Source organism: Neofelis nebulosa, chromosome 3 (assembly GCF_028018385.1).
Source record: "Neofelis nebulosa isolate mNeoNeb1 chromosome 3, mNeoNeb1.pri, whole genome shotgun sequence".
Lineage (NCBI taxonomy): Eukaryota > Metazoa > Chordata > Mammalia > Carnivora > Felidae > Neofelis > Neofelis nebulosa.
The window spans coordinates 122,377,100-122,395,069 of NC_080784.1; the positions used below are offsets into that span (position 1 = coordinate 122,377,100).

General features: G+C 36.9%; 1 protein-coding gene across 5 annotated transcripts in view; it reads left to right on the forward strand.

Annotated features, from left to right (window-relative positions):
• PPP3CA (protein phosphatase 3 catalytic subunit alpha) overlaps positions 1–17,970 on the forward strand; it is a 325,796-nt gene that overhangs the window by 146,940 nt on the left and 160,886 nt on the right. The window lies entirely within an intron of this gene.

Genomic DNA, 17,970 nt, shown 5'->3' on the forward strand with positions numbered 1-17,970 from the left:
TAAATTACCCGAAGACGGAGACCAACAGGTAGCAGAAAAAGGATGTGAACCCAATAGGTGGTGGGGGTCCAGAGCCCTGGGGACAAGCACAGTTGCATTGCCCAAACTTCTTTCCTATAAGCCCCTAATATAAGAAGAGACATAATTTATTTTGAGAACAAAAATTCATTGTAATTAATCTGAGTAAACACTTAAATGATCGATAGTCTTTGTTATCTCTGACTAGCATGTTGAAAGGTTGGCTTGGCCCCAGATCACAGATGCAGAATGCTGTGTTTCGACGCGAAGGAAGGCAGGGAAGGTGCCTGCAGCTGTGACATTCCTATCAACATCCACAATCAGAGATTTTCTTTCCTGTGGTTGGAAGTCTTTGGTTTCCTTCTTCCTTAATTAGCTTTTTAAAAGAGTCATAGCAACTGCCTTTGACAACCTGCAATGTGCAGGCATTTGCAGGTTAATGTGGTGAGGTTTAGTGGAAAGGACACGGGATTTAGAGTCAAGACTCTAGGAATACATCTTGGCCCCACACACTACCTGTGTTATATTCACCATGCCACGTAAGCACATTTTTCTTGTTCTCTTCATCTGTAAAGTGATGAATCTTATGATGCCTATCACAAAGGGCTATTATAAAGATTGAATGAAATCATGTATATGAAAGTGTTCAACTATGTATGTATAGATATTGTTTTAATGTTTAATACTTTTTTTAAGTTGCAAATCTTATATTCATAAAATAGTTCTTTGTTCCAAATAATATTTCTGCCTAATAGAGCAGTCACATGCAGATAGCTAGAGTGGTTTTCAGTTCAGATAAAATATAAGGAATTTATTCGTTATTGATTTGAAAACGACTAATGGCATTTGGTATCTTTATTTTTTTTATTTATTTATTTTTGGGACAGAGAGAGACAGAGCATGAACGGGGGAGGGGCAGAGAGAGAGGGAGACACAGAATCGGAAACAGGCTCCAGGCTCCGAGCCATCAGCCCAGAGCCTGACGCGGGGCTCGAACTCACGGACCGCGAGATCGTGACCTGGCTGAAGTCGGACGCTTAACCGACTGCGCCACCCAGGCGCCCCGGCATCTGGTATCTTTAAATCATATTTGACTTGGGGCACCTGGGTGGCTGAGTCGGTGAAGCGTCCGACTTCAGCTCAGGTCACGATCTCGCGGTCCATGAGTTCGAGCCCCGCGTCAGGCTCTGTGCTCATGGCTCAGAGCCTGGAGCCTGGTTCCGATTCTGTGTCTCCCTCTGTCTCTGCCCCTCCCCCGTTCATGCTCTGTCTCTCTCTGTCTCAAAAATAAAAAACTTTAAAAAAAAATCATATTTGACTTAAATCAATATTATAGAGCTGTATTCGTGTATCATCAAGTAAACAACTTGTACTTTATAGACTAAAAGATGTTAACTTTTATTGCGTAGTGGTACACTGTTCAGTATGATGTATATATGAATAAGTAGAAATCAGAAATAAGCAAGCCTTCCACTATGCGGGGTTTTTTTGGTTTTTTTTTGTTTGTTTGTTTGTTTTTTGGAATTTGATAGACAAATGTTCCTTCAGCTTAAACAAACTCACATGTTTATGATTTTGATTATAATTTCTGGCCAGCTTTACTGATATTGAATATTCATGTTTGCATGAACTTAGTAACTTACTTTGTTAAAATAGTTGAGTTGGTTATTTGTTTACAGTAGGCTTTCACAAAATACAGTATGTCTGGAAGACTGAATTTTATAGCAAAAAAACTTGGGAAATGATTGATTTCCCTCCTGGATACTCGTAAGATACAATAACATATTCAAATCTTTATGAAGACTTGCCATAAATGAGCCCATTTAAATATGTTTTACATAGAGGTGCCTGTGTGGCTAGGTTGGTTAAACTTCTGACTCTTGGTTTCAGCTCAGGTCATGAACCCGGGGCTCCTGAGTTCGAGCCCTCTCGAACTCTCTCGTTCTCTCATTCTCTATCTCTGCCCCTCCCCTGCTCGGGTTTATTCCCTCTCTCTCAAAATAAATAAAATAAACATTTAAAAACTATATGTTTTACACAAATGTTCTGGAACATTTTCTCTCCCAGAAAATGGTGGGGTTTTTTTTGTTTTTTGTTTTTTGTTTTTAAATAATATATCTGTTAGCCCAGTACTATTATGGGGAAAATGTTGCTGCACACATAAAACCTGATGGTCTTGGAAGGCTCATTGGTCTCTAGGCTTTCATATTCATTGCTTCTCTGACCTTTCCACTAAGGTCACAATATACTACTAGTAAGAATTTCATATATGCCCATGATGATGGATACAGTTCTTAATTAGACAACTATCTTGGGGTCATATTTAATGTCATTTGGCAAGATAAGTTCCTTCCCGGTAGCCCATATGGTACAAACATTTATATGCTAATACTTGGGGTTTTTTGAGGCATGAATAAGCCAAGTGTAAAGAAGGGTTTTCACGCGCTGAAACGAAATGCTGGTATATGGAGCGAAAGCAATGCCGTGGGAATTCAGGGAAGCACAATAGGAACAAGTAATATATTTTTATTCTTAACAAATTTGAGTTCATCCTTTGTACCAAGTATTGAGCTAAGCACTTTTACAAGTATGTTCTCTTTTAATCCTTTTAACAGCCTCTTGAGGTAAATATCCCCATTTCACAGGTGAGGAAACTGTGGTTTCTCAAGGATTTCCTAGCCAGAATGTGAAGATAAGTGAGGAGGGACTCCAGAACTCAGAACCACTATGCTTTGTGGCCTAGAGAGCTCAGATTTTGCTCTGTATTGCTGGTGACAGGCAATGGCAGGTAGACTAAGCAGGCTCTTTAAGGAACAGACGTTGGGGAGGCACGCTGTAAACAAAATCACAGACTAGCCTGAGAGGTAGCCAGCAGTCATTGATGGGATACCGTTTGGCTTTGGGTGGAACCTGAGCTCAATGCTCGTGTGTGGGAAAACTTCAGAGGCTCCTCTGGCCTTTGAGTCAATCCATCAGAAACCAAATTACAACAAAGACCTCGTACTTTTTACAAGTGAAAAACTGAAACAGTTATTCCTTGGCCTGTTCCGGTCTCTTTCAAGACTGGGAACGATTAAGTAAGAAGACAGCCAAGCCAAATGAGAAGTTTGTTCAAGGAACAAACTGTGCATTTGGGATAAATATTATTGCATTCAGAGAATTACGTGGGTCAAGAAATCATTGAACCAATGTATTTTGAATGCTTGCTATGGCCATCACTCTGGGTAAGGGATAGGAGACTCATAAGGAAAGAGCCTTAGCAGGGAATTCAGAGAACTCCGTGTGTACTTCAGGCTTTTCCATTAATTACTTTTGGATCACTGGATGAGTTTCTCCTTATCTACAGAGAGAAAGTCACAAGGATTAAAAGCACAGCTCTTAGAGCCAGGGGGCCTGCTTTAAGCCCAGGCTTCCCCTACTTACTTGCTGCTGTGTGACCTTGATAAACTTATTGAATTTCTTTGTGCCTGTGTTCTTGTATATGAAAAATAGAATAATAGTACCTGCATCATGGGATTGTTATGAAGACTGAATGAGTTAACACATATCCGGTATTTAGAACAGTGTCTGGGATATAGTAAGTGGTATATAAGTGATTATTTCATTGTTGTTTTTATTGTTATTGTTATCACTGCTACTCGTAGTCTCCTTGAGCCTCAGTTTCTTCAAATAGAAAATTGAAGAGTGAAATTAAATGATATTTAAGAACGTAATTTCATATTTGTACACATTTATTAAACAACATAAAACCCTTCTAGGGCTCCTGGGTGGCTCAATCTGTTAAGCCTGACTTGGCTTAGGTCATGATCTTGCAGTTCATGAGTTGGAGCCCAACATAGGGCTCTCATAGGGCTGTCAGCCCACTTAGGATCCTCGGTCTCCCTCTCTCTGCCCCTCCCCTGCTTGTTTTCTCTTGTGCTCTCTCTCTCAAGAATAAGTAAACATTAAAAAAACCCTTCTACTAATCTGTGGGTGTCTTTTGAGAGCAAAAGTATGAAAATTAGTATAGGCAGCAAGTGTTTTGTGATTTAAGGGCAAAGAGATAAAGAAAACTTTGTATTTTGGTGATCAAAGGACATTTTATTAAGTAATTGCTACTCAAGGACTGGTGATTCAGATGGAAAGCAGGCTTTGGGTCTTTTCAGAAGTTGTGACATTTATTTGAATCAGGATGATAAGGAGGTTGTGCACTTAAGGAGCTAAGCAAGGCAATTTGTTAATCATAAGGAATACTTAATGAAGAATTTGCTATGCTAATAATGTTCCCAGCATTTTACACATATTAGTTTGTTTAATCCTCTATTTCCAAATCTGGAAACTATAGTGTAGAGAAGTTAAGCAACTTGCCCCGGATCATACAATTTGGTGATGTTGGGGTGTAAACCCAGGCAATTTGGCTTCTGAGTTTGTGCTTTTAGACCCTTTGCCTTACTATTTCTGAAAGGCTTGAGGAAAGGTATGGAATTATATGGAATACTTGGGGTATTGAGTAATTGGGTATGGCCAGACCATAATGCTTGGGGATTAGATGGATTAGGGGAGATGGATTGGGAGAAATCATCTGACCCTCACTTTAATAATCTAGATGAGCATGTAATTGAGCAGCTAGACTAGAATGGGTATCATAGTCATGACGAGGAAGCTGTGATGGAGGGAGTCTTAGCCCTTTTGGCTCAAAGATCCTTTTGAAAGTCTGCGAAACTGTGGACTTTCTCCCCCAAAATTTGTGCAACACATTAGCATCACCACAGAATTTCTACAGTTTCACAAAACTTTTAATTTATTTGATGCTTTATACAGCTTGGTTTTTCTCCCGTCTGGTAATTGTGTATTTCGTAGAAGTCTGCAGGTTTTCTTTCTTTCTGTTTGTTTTGTGTTCTGTATTTTCTTTCAGTAATCATATTTTTAAAATATTTTACTTTTCATTAGATACCTGTTATTTGGTTATTAACTTTTATAAAATACAACTTAGGTGAGCTCCTGATGATTTAATCAACTTTGTATTCCCACTCTATGAATGTATATAAATAAATAATTGCAGTGAAATTTCCTGTAATTGTTTTCCTTTGTTGTTTCAGTACCAAATGGTGGTAGACTTGTGGCAAATAGTCTCTACCAGGATCCACATTGTTCTGTGTTTATTCATGAACAGTTTGTTATTTGAATAGTTGTATATGGGATGGGGAAATTATTTGCATTTAAAAAAGAGAGGTAAATCCTATTTCCAATGCAAATGAAATAGACTCTTATGGAGAAACAGATCCAAGATTCTGTCCTTGTTTCTGGGACACACTTTATTGTCCCTTAAGAATGGAAACCCTTTGGGTAATTAGAGTCTAGAGGTAAGGGAGTTCAGAAAAGATTGGTGATGGATTATCATTTGTTTTGTTTATCATTTGGTGTGAATAATAATTGGGTCCCCCTTGACTAGGTGGGGAGTAAGCAATGCCAATACCTATGGGAAATTGTTCTAGTAAAATTCACATGCTATTTAGGATTTGGCTTTTTTTTTTTTTTTTTTTTTTAATACAATCTTACTTGGCAGTCCGGTGAACTGAACTCAAATTTATCATCCTGAGGTCATAAAAACAAATTTTCTTCTTTCTTTTCTTTTTCCTTTAATTTTCTTTGAACTTTTACTGCACTTTGAACTGTTTATGTCTCCATTACAAAAGTATATATTATTTGTTTGTAAAATTATTTCTTTGTACAAATGTAAATATCCTCAAAAATCATGATGTTAATGTTTTAAGAAAATGTTATCTAAAAAGCAACTTCAGAGGTATTTTCTCAGACTTTAGGCTTATAAAGGAAAGTTGCTTTTAGTTAGTTTACATTTAAGTAATGGATAGAATCTTTATGACATTTTTCTTTCTCCAGGACTTACTGAATGCATATACCCTATATGTCATTTTTTAAAATATAGCTTGATATGTAGAGTATTAGCAAATCAAAGACTATTTTGAGTTTCATTATGAATGACTGAACACACTCTTTTGGGAATGAAGACATTTTCCTGATTTAAATTATATTGCAAAAAAAAAATCGACAATATAATACAGACTTCATTTATGTGTTTCGATCAGGGAAGGGGACATTTCACTGAAAGTGAAAGTATGCCATAACTGAGCCATATCTCTTTTAAATATTAAATTATTTAAAATCCCCTCTTTGTAACAATGTATTGTTTGGCAATCTGGAATAAGAGATATTTATGAAGTGTGGAATGTACATTTGACCCTGGAATAATGGATTTGAACTGACAGGCCCACTTATATGTGGATATCTTTTAAAAGTACAGTATAGGAATGTAAATGTATTTTCTCTTCCTTATGATTTTCTTAACACACTTTTCTGTTCTCTATCTTACTTTATGTTAAGAATATGGTATATAATACATATAACATACAAAATATGTATTAATTGTCCATTTATGTTATTGGTAAGCCTTCCAGTCAATAGTAGGCTCTTAGCAGTTAAGGGTTTGGGGAATCAAAAATTATATGCAGACTTTCAAATACACAAGGGGTTGGTGCACCTAATTCTCATATTCAAGGATCAACTGTATACTATCATGATTATCATAGATATCCCCTGATATCCTCTGGGGGTATTGAGAAATGTGGAACTGAACACACATATGATCAGTTTTGCCAAGCCATCATTCTTGTGTATTTAGCATATTGAGAATGGCTCCATTCCTTTCCTATGAAATAACAGACACAGATTCTGTGGTGACTGTTCCACCTCTGCTCAACTTTCACTTACCTCTGGGTGTGTGATTTCACTGTGATTGGTAAGGATGATGGGAACTACAGTTCTGAAGAAGTGGGGCACTATCAAGGGCCTTATAAAAAATACATAAACTCTATTGTTAGAGTAATATACACTATTACACTCTGATTTTTGTGGAGTGTGTGTATGTAGACATAATTACTTTTCACTGGATATAACCTATATCTTACATTTGTGTTAATCTACTAGTGGTCCCACATTTAATCCTGATTTTTTTGGGGGGGAGGGTGGAAATTTATGCCAAAGGAGGATTTTAAATGATATGGTGATAAAAATATTATATTTCTTGTCTGCCAGTTGTGACTTCTGCACATGTAACTTTAAGAAAAGCACTCCCTCCCACTGGTGCCTAAATGGCTCACTGTCATGCCTAAATGAGTGTCTTTAAGTTGGATAGTGAAAATTTTATGAAACTGAAGCTTTTTGGCTGTCTTGGAGAACCATAACCCAAAGTTACATATCCTGGGAATTATGTTGTTGTTTGTCATTCTATATGTGCTTAGAATGAACTAGATAAGCTAGGCTTTAGCTATTCTTGACAGCTGCATTTCACAATACATTTTTCATTGGTGTCTGGTAGTAAGATTTGGATCCGCTCTGACTGGTAGTGATAGCCATCAAGCAAGTGGTAAAAAGAAGCGAAAGGAGGACTCTCTCCTGAATGACTTCTGACACTTAGGGATGCTGAGAGAGTGTTAGTCTAGTAAGTATCAGTTATCACAAGTCTGAAAATTTTTAAAAAGGATTTACATTTACTGATGCATACTTCAATAAATATATAATACTAACATTTTTAAAGGTAGAGAAATGTTCTTTTTAAAGGTAACATTTGAACTGCTTTCTGAAATGCCATAGGGTAGCACTTTATGAGTCTAAAAGTACCGAAGCACTATTGTATCCAGGTGATTTCATTTTTATTCTTATGGGTCAATTTTACATCACAAGTAACTGCAAATTTTATCTGTGATCCTGTATTCACATATGGCCTTAAAAGCAAGTTAGCCCTTCAGACTTTTTGTAGTGATTTTTTTCCTGCCCCCTTTTTGCTTTTCTATCTGTTGCTCACTGTTGACCATGTCTGTTTCATCTTGGGTGTGGCCTCTCTCTCCACCCCGCCATCTGGCATCCATAGTCTCCTTCCTGTAATGAGTGCTTCAAAAAAGACATTTACTAAATGAAGGTTTCAGTTTCTGAGTTATTTTGGTTATTGACTATCCTTTTTATAATTACATACTTTTAGACTGAACAGGCCATTTGTTTCTATTCTCTCTTCTTAAACTAATTCTAGTACCACAGTAATTTTCCCCAAATTCTGAGTGAGCAAGCCAAAAAAAAAAAAAAAAATCCATTCATTTTTTTTCCTTCATTCAGAAATACATTGATTGACTATCTATCAATACCAAAGCATTTGTTTTGTTGAGGCAAATTACGCTCAGAGAGTGAGATTGTCTTTGCCAATAATTTAACACAGGCTCACTGTGGGAATTATAATTTATAACGATATTTCACAAGCCAATAGCATATGGGGTAATGTCTCCTAATAAGACAATAAAGAAGTAACAGGCTCCAAATCAATGATAGATTAATTACACTATTGTTTCAGGCTGAGGGGAGATGAAAGAAATAAAGCTCAAATGTAGTGGACGTATAACTGTTTAGGAGTTGGTTCTCAGAAGAGTTGGCTTAGCTAACCAAGAGCTGACGTCCAGCTGCCAGTGTAAACCAAAAGTCCCTTGTTGCTAGAGTGTGTTGCTAGGGGAATGAAGGCGCTGGTGATGTTGGCGGGCAAGATGATCTTCCAGCTCTGTTTTCACCACTCCTCCAGAGAGTCACCTTGCCATGGCAGGAGCTACTGTCTCTGTATATGCGCTGCGCAAACAAGCCTTGCCCAAGGTCTTTGGAGAGACATTTAGATCAGGAAAGGGTACCTTTGCCCCAACCAAATACTCTTGGTAAGGCCTCACAAATTCTTGGTATATAACGTTTCGAAGTCCCTTACATCACAGTGGCTCTGCCCTATGCTCTTATTGATAAGTCCCCAGCGGCACCCATCAATAGATAGGCCATTGAGTGCTTATTGACAACAACAGATGTTGATGCTAACATTCTAACACGGTTTCCTCAATGTAAACAAATTCACCCTTAGTTCAAAACAACTTCACTCAAGTCACAAACAAGTGGGTTTAACATCATGACCACCAGTACACAACAGTACTAGACGAGACTTTCAATGGGACTTGGTTGTTAGTCTTTCTATGTAATTATTCCAATGTTTTTTGAGTAGTAATGATTGACTTAAAGAGGTGTGGTATTACATGTCAATTTAAAGATGACCTTATAATTAATCTGTTTCCTTAGTTATTTGAAAATTTTTTAATGTAAAAGCTAGGCACTAAATAAGAGTGGAAAATCTCCCTTAAGTATGGCTTTTTATTAAGGAAGGGAACGCAGTCTGTTGCAGCTTTCTTATGAAATTAGCCCTTTTCCATTTGATAGATTAAGAAATTCATGTTTGATTTAAAATCAAAATTGGCAAGTACATTTTAAAAATAAATGAAACAAGTGAATATAAAGTCTCAGAGGATATAATTGTAGGTGGTAGTCACTAAAGCATTCCAAATTTTAAATAGATGTGTGAAGATTATGATTCGGAGAGCACACATTGGAGGTGCTAAGAATTGGGACCTCCTGCATGCTTTTTTTTTTTTTTTTTTCAACGTTTTTTATTTATTTTTGGGACAGAGAGAGACAGAGCATGAACGGGGGAGGGGCAGAGAGAGAGGGAGACACAGAATCGGAAACAGGCTCCAGGCTCTGAGCCATCAGCCCAGAGCCTGACGCGGGAAACAGGCTCCAGGCTCTGAGCAATCAGCCCAGAGCCTGACGCGGGGCTCGAACTCACGGACCGCGAGATCGTGACCTGGCTGAAGTCGGACGCTTAACCGACTGCGCCACCCAGGCGCCCCGCTTTTTTTTTTTTTTTTTTTTTTTTTTTTATAGGAGTGGGTGTTTCTTAGAAATGGTGGACCAGAGAGAGTGGATGAGAGCAGTTCTGGTCATCAGACCAGACTGAAGCAAACAATATAATCCGGTGCAAGCATTACTGAAACATGGAGAAGCCCAGAAGACCTGATATTTCACTATTGTGCCCATAGGGAATAGGGAACAGAGAGCCAAGACAGTGGGGAATTAAATGCAAACCTGGGATTTTAACTCCTGCCCTTGGCTCTCTAGAGGGTGACTCTGAGGCAAAATATTGATCTTTGCTTCACTATGGCACACAGATATAAGGAGATATGCCAGATTTATCATTTTTAAGCCAATCCAATCCCCCCTTCTGTGCAAAAGTGGTAATGTCCTAAAATTGCCACTTAGATTTACATTGTTCAATACTTGGGACATAGATTTGCCACTTCATCAAGACCTTTCAAAGAAGAGAAAGCTTATTCATTAAAAAAAAAAAAAATCTGATGTCTGTAGATGATTTAACCACAGGGATGGGGACCGTGGGTGGGCATGTGTGGGCATAGAAAATATGTGGGCATCTAGAGTTGAATGATGAATTTGAAAGGAAAAGAATTGTGTGTGGGCATAGATTGATTTTTCATGTCAACTTCCAAGTTTAATTGAAGTCTAGGAGGGTTCGCTATTTTTATTACAGAGATTTCTAAATTTTACATGTATTAAAGAATTGCTAGTCAAATAGTCCAACTCCAATATAGGTAAGGACCTTGGCTTATATTGCATGTCGTAGGCCATTGAGTTGAGGACTTCTGAATGGTAAAGTATGTCTTGGGTTAAAGAAAGTTTTAGAATCCCTAGATACTTTTCATTTCTCAGGGAAAATTATCATGCTCCAAGGGAACTGCTCGCTTGGGAAATAAATTCAAATTGTCTTAAAGCATCTTGTTTGTGTTTTGGTTTTTCTTGAAGTAACTTGTTCATTTTTTTGTGACATAGTTCTCTAAAAAAATCCAATGTTCAAGGCAAAAACGAACAAATAAATAAAAAAACTCTGTGCTTGGGATGCCTGGCTGGCTCAGTCAATAGAACATGCGACTCTTGACCTTGGAGTTGTGAGTTCAAGCGCTATGTTGGGTGTAGAGATTACTTAAAAATAAAATCTTAAAAAAACACAGCCTTCTACGTAAGTTTATCTCGGTGACTAGAATTTTATGCATTACTGTAAGTTTTCTGTTCTAGAGATTACTGTAAATACCATTTGCTAAAAATATTGCTGTAGTCACTTCATCTAGCATTGAGAACCGATACATATAGTTGTGTACCTAATATAATTGAAAATGACTCATTATCTATTTTTAATTAAAAAATTATAGAGTAGACGCTTACAAAATGACACATCTTCAATTTTTATATATTAAAAAAGTTTTAAGTATTTAACTTAAATATTTAAAGTACTTAATATTTAATTAAAATCCTTAGTTTAATCTGAATATTCAATACCATATATTAAAAACCAGTAAGTATAACTTCGCTTTTATCATGTATAAACTAATCTGTGATTGCCCTGGCCACCATGTTAAGCACTGGACTTGTACATGTAACTTTTTTTATTTTAACCACAAAAAAATCAGATTTTATTTAACCTTTTCAGTAATGCTGAAATGTTTTGAGATTCTTAAAATATAACTTTTATCAACTCATCTTTCATGTTGAATAAGTATTACATGATTTATTATGTAAGACAACTGCAATTTTTCGAGTAATTAAATTGAACTAACCAAAATATCAGAAATATGAAGTTTTTTGCGATTGAACTACCTAACCTTACATGTGGAAGTGGTAGTGGACTGTCACCTTCCCTATGTCCCTGAGTCCTTAGATTTAAGAGTACAGAGTGGCCAGAGAATAAGAAAAGTTGTACATAGAAAGGATAAGGAGTGGCTATGTATCAATAAGCATATTTAAAGGAAAAGTATTTTGAAATTCAGGTAACAAAAGAACTCTGTACTGTAAGGTGCTCATTTTCACTAATTAATTATTAAATCGCTTGTATTGGAACAGTAATTCTTTTTAATTAATTAATGTCTGATCTTTATTAAAGAATTGCTTGTAGCACATTTCAGATTTATGTTCAAAAGTACTGTGTATAATAAAAATTCTTTAAGCCAGAGGGAAAAAGATCGCTTATTTTAAGAAACGCATCGAGCACCATACTACCCTTTTATAATTACTTTGGAGATGTTACATAAAATACCATTGTGCTGTATTTGCATGTAAACATTCAGGAAAACCAAATGAGGCATTCAGTTTGATAGTGAAATGATCAGTACACATACTGTCTCTAAAGCTGAATACATTTTAAGACTCTGGGTCTGAGTGTTAATATTCAGAGAAAGTGGGTAAGGAGGTCTTTGATAAGGATGGGGGACCTCATCATAGCTGTAGTAAGGAAAAAAAAACACGAGTAAATAATAAATTGGGGTTTTATTTATAGATGCACTGTGAAGATTTTTTTTTAGTTTAAGTGAGACCGGATGTTTCTGTTTACAAGATTAATATTCAACCACATTTGAGATGGATAAGCATATTTTAATTTGACAGACATTAATGTCTGTAATGAAAGCCAGAGACTTTCAAACAAACAAGTGATGAATGTCCACAGAAATGGCATAAGTAGGACCCTAGTAAATAAGTTCCTACAGTGTTTCTTAGAGGCTAGCTGTGGTTCATTTTTAAGCTGTCTCTCCTAGACAATATGTTTTGTGTATCTTTGCATATAGATATCATGTGCATGGATAAGCCTGTAGCCCAATACTGGTAGAAATTTTGTAAACCCAGGAGAATATAAATCAAACTTAATTGCTCAATATTAGAACCCAAGTGAAATTTAGTGAAAAGTCATCAGCACTTCCTTTTATACATCCCTTCACTGTTTATTCAGAAGCAGTATCAGATTTCAGAGTAATTTTATTTACTGACCATGGCGTTACTTTTGTATATTTTAGCTGGCATATTATATCCTAAAATTAACATACTCTATTTTTCGTTACTTAAAGACAGAGCCTTGTCTTCTGGAGCCACCTAAAAAATGAGATATTTATTATATCCTTTAGACAGAAGAAAGCTGTGTTTGCATCTAAGAGTTTATAGGAACCCAGACATAAAGTAGATGAAGACAATTTTTTTTCCCTTACATATTACATTGTCTCTCATTTTCTTTAACTTTTGTTCTTCAGTTTTGCAGTTTAATGCTTTTCCAGGTATCTCAAGCAAAAACATATATATATATATATATATATATAAGTTTTTATATATAACTATATATATAAGTATAATATATATATATTTTATATATAAACTTATATATATGCTTTTATATATATATAAGTATATATATATATATATATATCTATATCTCACATGATAATCTCTTCAGAGTCTGGATCTGCTAATATTTGTTTTCTGTTGCCTACTTCTCCCTAGTCCTTCTCACTGCCTTGTGTTGAATACAATACATAGTAGGTGCTTAGTAGGTGCTTGATGATTGATTGGTTGGTTGATTGATATGGTTTGATTAGAACAGTAGTTTGTGACATGTACAAATGTCCACGAGGGAGAAATGGAGTGCCAATTTACGGAGGTCAGGCCAGAATGTGTTTTAAGTTGTGTTTGACATGTGATATCCTTAAGCTGTCTCTTAACATGTGTCAACATAAATATCTTGGACAGCCCTGGTGCAGACAGTAGTCACATGAAATATGGGACAAGAGCTGTTTTTGTACACATTCTGATTACAGAGAGGGGTGGAATAAACGTGTCTGGACTTGCAAAATAGTGTATCTGCTATGGTTGATTGACATTGTGGAGCATGTTTGGGGGGTGGGAATTAAACCGCCTGGCATTTTGTATGCCTTTACTTATGGTATAGATCCGTGAATCTCAGTCTGGATTTCCTATCAGCTCACCCCAAGTTTCCTTAAAACCGTGCCACTGCCCTGGCCCTATCCTAGACAGGTTAAATCAGAATTTCTAGACATTGCCCCTCAGCATCACTCACTTTTAAAAGTGATTCCAGCGTTTTGAGACAGTTTGGAGTTTTGTAGGAACCAAAGTTAGAAAAGAAGAAAGATTACAGAATATACTTTTCACTCTCCCCTATTTTCCTACTTCCTTGAGAAGGATGCGACATGGTCCAATCATCATCTAGTATAAACCACTTGTATAGTTTTAAATGTTCTAGTATCCATATTAAAAAATAAAAGAAATAAGTGGAGTTAATATTAATAAATTTTATCTAATCCAGTATATCCTAAATCTTCTTTCAGCATGTAATCAACATACAAATATTAATGAGATATTTTACACTCTTTTTTTTTTTTCTCGTATCAGGTGCTCTAAATCCAGTTCATATTTTGTAGGCGTACAGCTCATCTCAGTTTGGACCAGGTGGTTTTCACGCGTTCAGCGGCCATATGTTGCTGGTCAATTGGACAGAACAGATTTACAGGGTAAAGTGCTGGAGTACAAACCAGGAGACCTGAAGTTTAGTGTTGGGTTTGCTGCTGAATAATCCTGTGTCCCTGTAGAATTCACTTAACCCCACTCTGAACATCAGTTTCCTCTTTTTTCATATGAGGCTGTCCAGGGTCAGTCTAACTTAAGACTTCTAATTTTGAGTTTTCTAATTTTGAGTTATTAAGAGTTTTCTAATTTTGCTCCAAAGAACCCCAGGATTTTGTGAGCATACCTTAACAGTGATCATAGGGAAGAAAGAGAAGTGAGCCGCTTTAGGCTCTTTTTTTCCTTTCGGTATACTTGAGGTGTCATTTTTTTTTTTTTTTTTTTTTTTTTACTAAAAAAATGAAGCAAAACAAAGGTTTGAAAAAATCACTTGGCTAAACGTTTTCTTTGCCTGTGATTCTTTCTTGTCAGCATCTGTAAGACTATTCCAGGAAGAGGTCAGGCAGCAGGTGTCCTGCTCTTCCAATGAAGGTATCACCATGGCAGTGACTCTTGGATATTTCCCATCAAATAGTAGGAGTAGCTTTGATAGTGGTTAATCTGGGTCGGATTTGCGGAACAGAAACCTCAAATACCTAGATATACTCCAGAGTGAGAGCAGACCACTTATGACTACTGAGGTGCATAGCTGTCATCTAAAACTGATCTTGCCCAAATCAGAGGAGGAGACACCTGACTCTTTCAGAGCTGTGGTCCCCATGGTCAGCCAGAACCTAGGGCTAGAATAACTCTGGATACCGGGCTTTTCTGACTTGGAATGTGTTTCTCTCTGATGGATGAATAATTAACAACAACTTCAGTAATTATTACATAGATGCCAATATTGGATACACATGATTTTGGTTCCCAGGCTAGTAACCTTTCTCCGTATCAGGTAGATGAACATTCTGGTGGCATCAACAAATAGGGAAAAAAATGAGATCATATCCTGTTCATTGGAAATCAGTCTGTGGCAGATTTCCACCATCAATGACATGAGAACACAATCCTGGTCCAGTATCTTGTTTGCCTTTAAAGCCATTGGTGTAATTTACTTGAAGTCAGTCGAGGATGTACATAACCCTAAATCTTAGTGACTTTGCTGTTATATTTGAGGGGGAAAAAAGTGACATTGAGTGGAAATTGTGGAGTGAAAAAAGCTGAGAGTGATTCTATCTACTTTCAGGTTACTTCTAAGAAGACTATTATTGCACCATATTCCATACTTAATGGGCAATTGTAAGAAAATCGTTTCAGCAAGAGTCAGCCAAATATCAACAGATACTTCTAAATTTTATTAGCATGCACAAACTTAACTCCTTCAATCCTGATGTACTCTAGTACCAATAAAAGCAACTTGTAATACTCAAAGCAACAGAGGGAGGGGGAACTCCAATTTTATTATATCAGGTGTAGCCATTTTTATGAGTTAATGAAAGGCTTGTTTTCTAAGCACATTGGATTCTTTGGTCGAAGCAGTTTTTGCTTGGTACTTGTCACCCATCTGCATGGAGGACTCTAGGTGAACAGAGAAAGCAAATGAATATGACCTTTGTAAAGCTGGGATTTTCTTTATGAAGCCAAAGCGTGTACAGATTCACAAATATTAGCCCACTCTTATTTTTGTCCCACAAAACTTCTCTCTGGCTTACAGCATCTCTGCATTCAAACCTTGGCATCATTGCTGCACATCTCGGTTCCCTGGGGCCCTTACCATCTGTTTATCTGGTAAAAGGCCCCATCTCATCAGTTTCCCTAACATCCAGTTGGAAATAGAGCCCTCTGGTTGGCCTTTTCCCTCTCTTTTTGCTCCTGTTTATTTGGAACCAGATCCTGTATTTCAGAGCAGGTGGCTTTACCTTAGCCGATTACCTAGAATTAGCAATTACTGGAAGATAAAAGATTGGCATCGAAGAGGGAGCAGCTTTTATTACAGTGATCTTGGTGTTTGAGAGAGCCTAGGGACTTGGAGAAAGTCTAATTCATGAAGGTGATGCGGCTCAGGTCCCTTTGCCTCTCACCTTCTAAAGGCTTCCACTCTTTAAGGTTTAACTCTTTGATCTAGTTCAAGTTTAAGAAGGCCAGCTAGTACATGGGTGGCAGAGACCCACTGCCTTTATAAGCCTGATAACAAATCAGCCTCCTACCCTGCTGTGCTCCTAGGATTCTTGCCTGAGAATTGTAAACCTTCACAGTTGTCCAACTCCTATCTTGGGAATTAACTCAAATAAAAAAAAAAAAAAAAGTCAGCTCTTAGCCATACTCCAAGCATCCTTTTGAAGTTTCTTCCTTTCCATTCCCCAATATATATCTAGGGAATTTGGAGGAGTTGCCAGGTAGGATATTTTCTAATTTCAAATGGTACATAAAGACTCACCTAAATACACAGGGCCATCGAAACGTTTCCATGTTTTCTTACCAAGCATATCTGTTAGGTAGGGAAAAGCAGGGGAGGGAAAGGAACAAGATGAACAAAATCCCCAAATGCCTGAAGTCTAATGACCTAAATTCCTCTTTTTTTTCTCCTCCTTGTTTAGTTCTTGCGTTTTCTCGTTATTATCCACTACACTTTGGCATTCTGCATTTTGTGTTTTTTTTTTCCGTCATTCTTTTGTATTATGTATTCTATTATAAGCTGCCCCAAATAATTTTTGAAAATAAAAGCAGTCTTTATAAGAAACACCTTTCAGTATTTGTTAGAATTTCAGTTTTCAAAAGTGATTTCCTCGTGACCTTACAATTTTTAAGCACTGTCTTAAGTTCTTTTTGAGAAGCCGTGTAGGGAAGTTGTAAACACGGATATTCTGGCATCAGACTGCTAGAGTTTATACTCATTGCGTCTACATACAAATGGTCAGGTGATTGTCTTGGGCAAAGTGCTTAATACTTTTAAGCTTCAAGTTTCTCCCCCACCGTATTGTTATGAGGACTAAGTACATTTATATGTAAACACATGTATGTGTGTCTTACTCATGTTACAGCTTTACTGTCATGTCGGCCTTTATTACCCAAACAATACCTGGCATAAGATAAACACTCTATAAATGTTCGCTGCTAATATTACTGTGTACTCTAGTTATTATAACAACGCTCAGATAGATGTAATCCCCAATCTGCAGGTGAGGTAACTGAAGCTAAAGGAGGTGATTTCACTTGCCCAAGGTCATAAAACTGGTGAGTGGACAAAGCCAAGGTTTGCACTCAGATTCATCTGACCGCAAAAGCCTCATGCTTATCCGCTTAGTCTCCTTCTGCCACTTCATTTTGGCAGCTTAGTTAAATAGATATGCTTGGATTATTAAGAAAATCAAGTTGCACCATTAGTACAGGTTAATTTCCTGAGTTTTCTTTTCCTTTAAGTACTTACAATTTCTCTCGAATAACAAATCCATGCTGTGAGATTGCACAAAATTTCTTGCTATAGCTTTGCCATAAATCTTGCTTCTTTGAGAGAAACTTTTAAGAAATAAGGGGTCTAGGTTTCTTTCTTAATATCAAGTGTTCTTCCTAAAAGAGGAACCATTATATGGAGATGTTCTAATGCATATGGCTATTGCACATGGCAGAGGAAAGTTTCATGAAACTGGATTTCTGGTCCTTTGAGAGATTTCTAACAGATCTCTGAGTTGTTTTCCAGTAATGAATGCTCATGTGAAATAGACAAACAATGACAGCCTCAATGAAGGGCCTCAT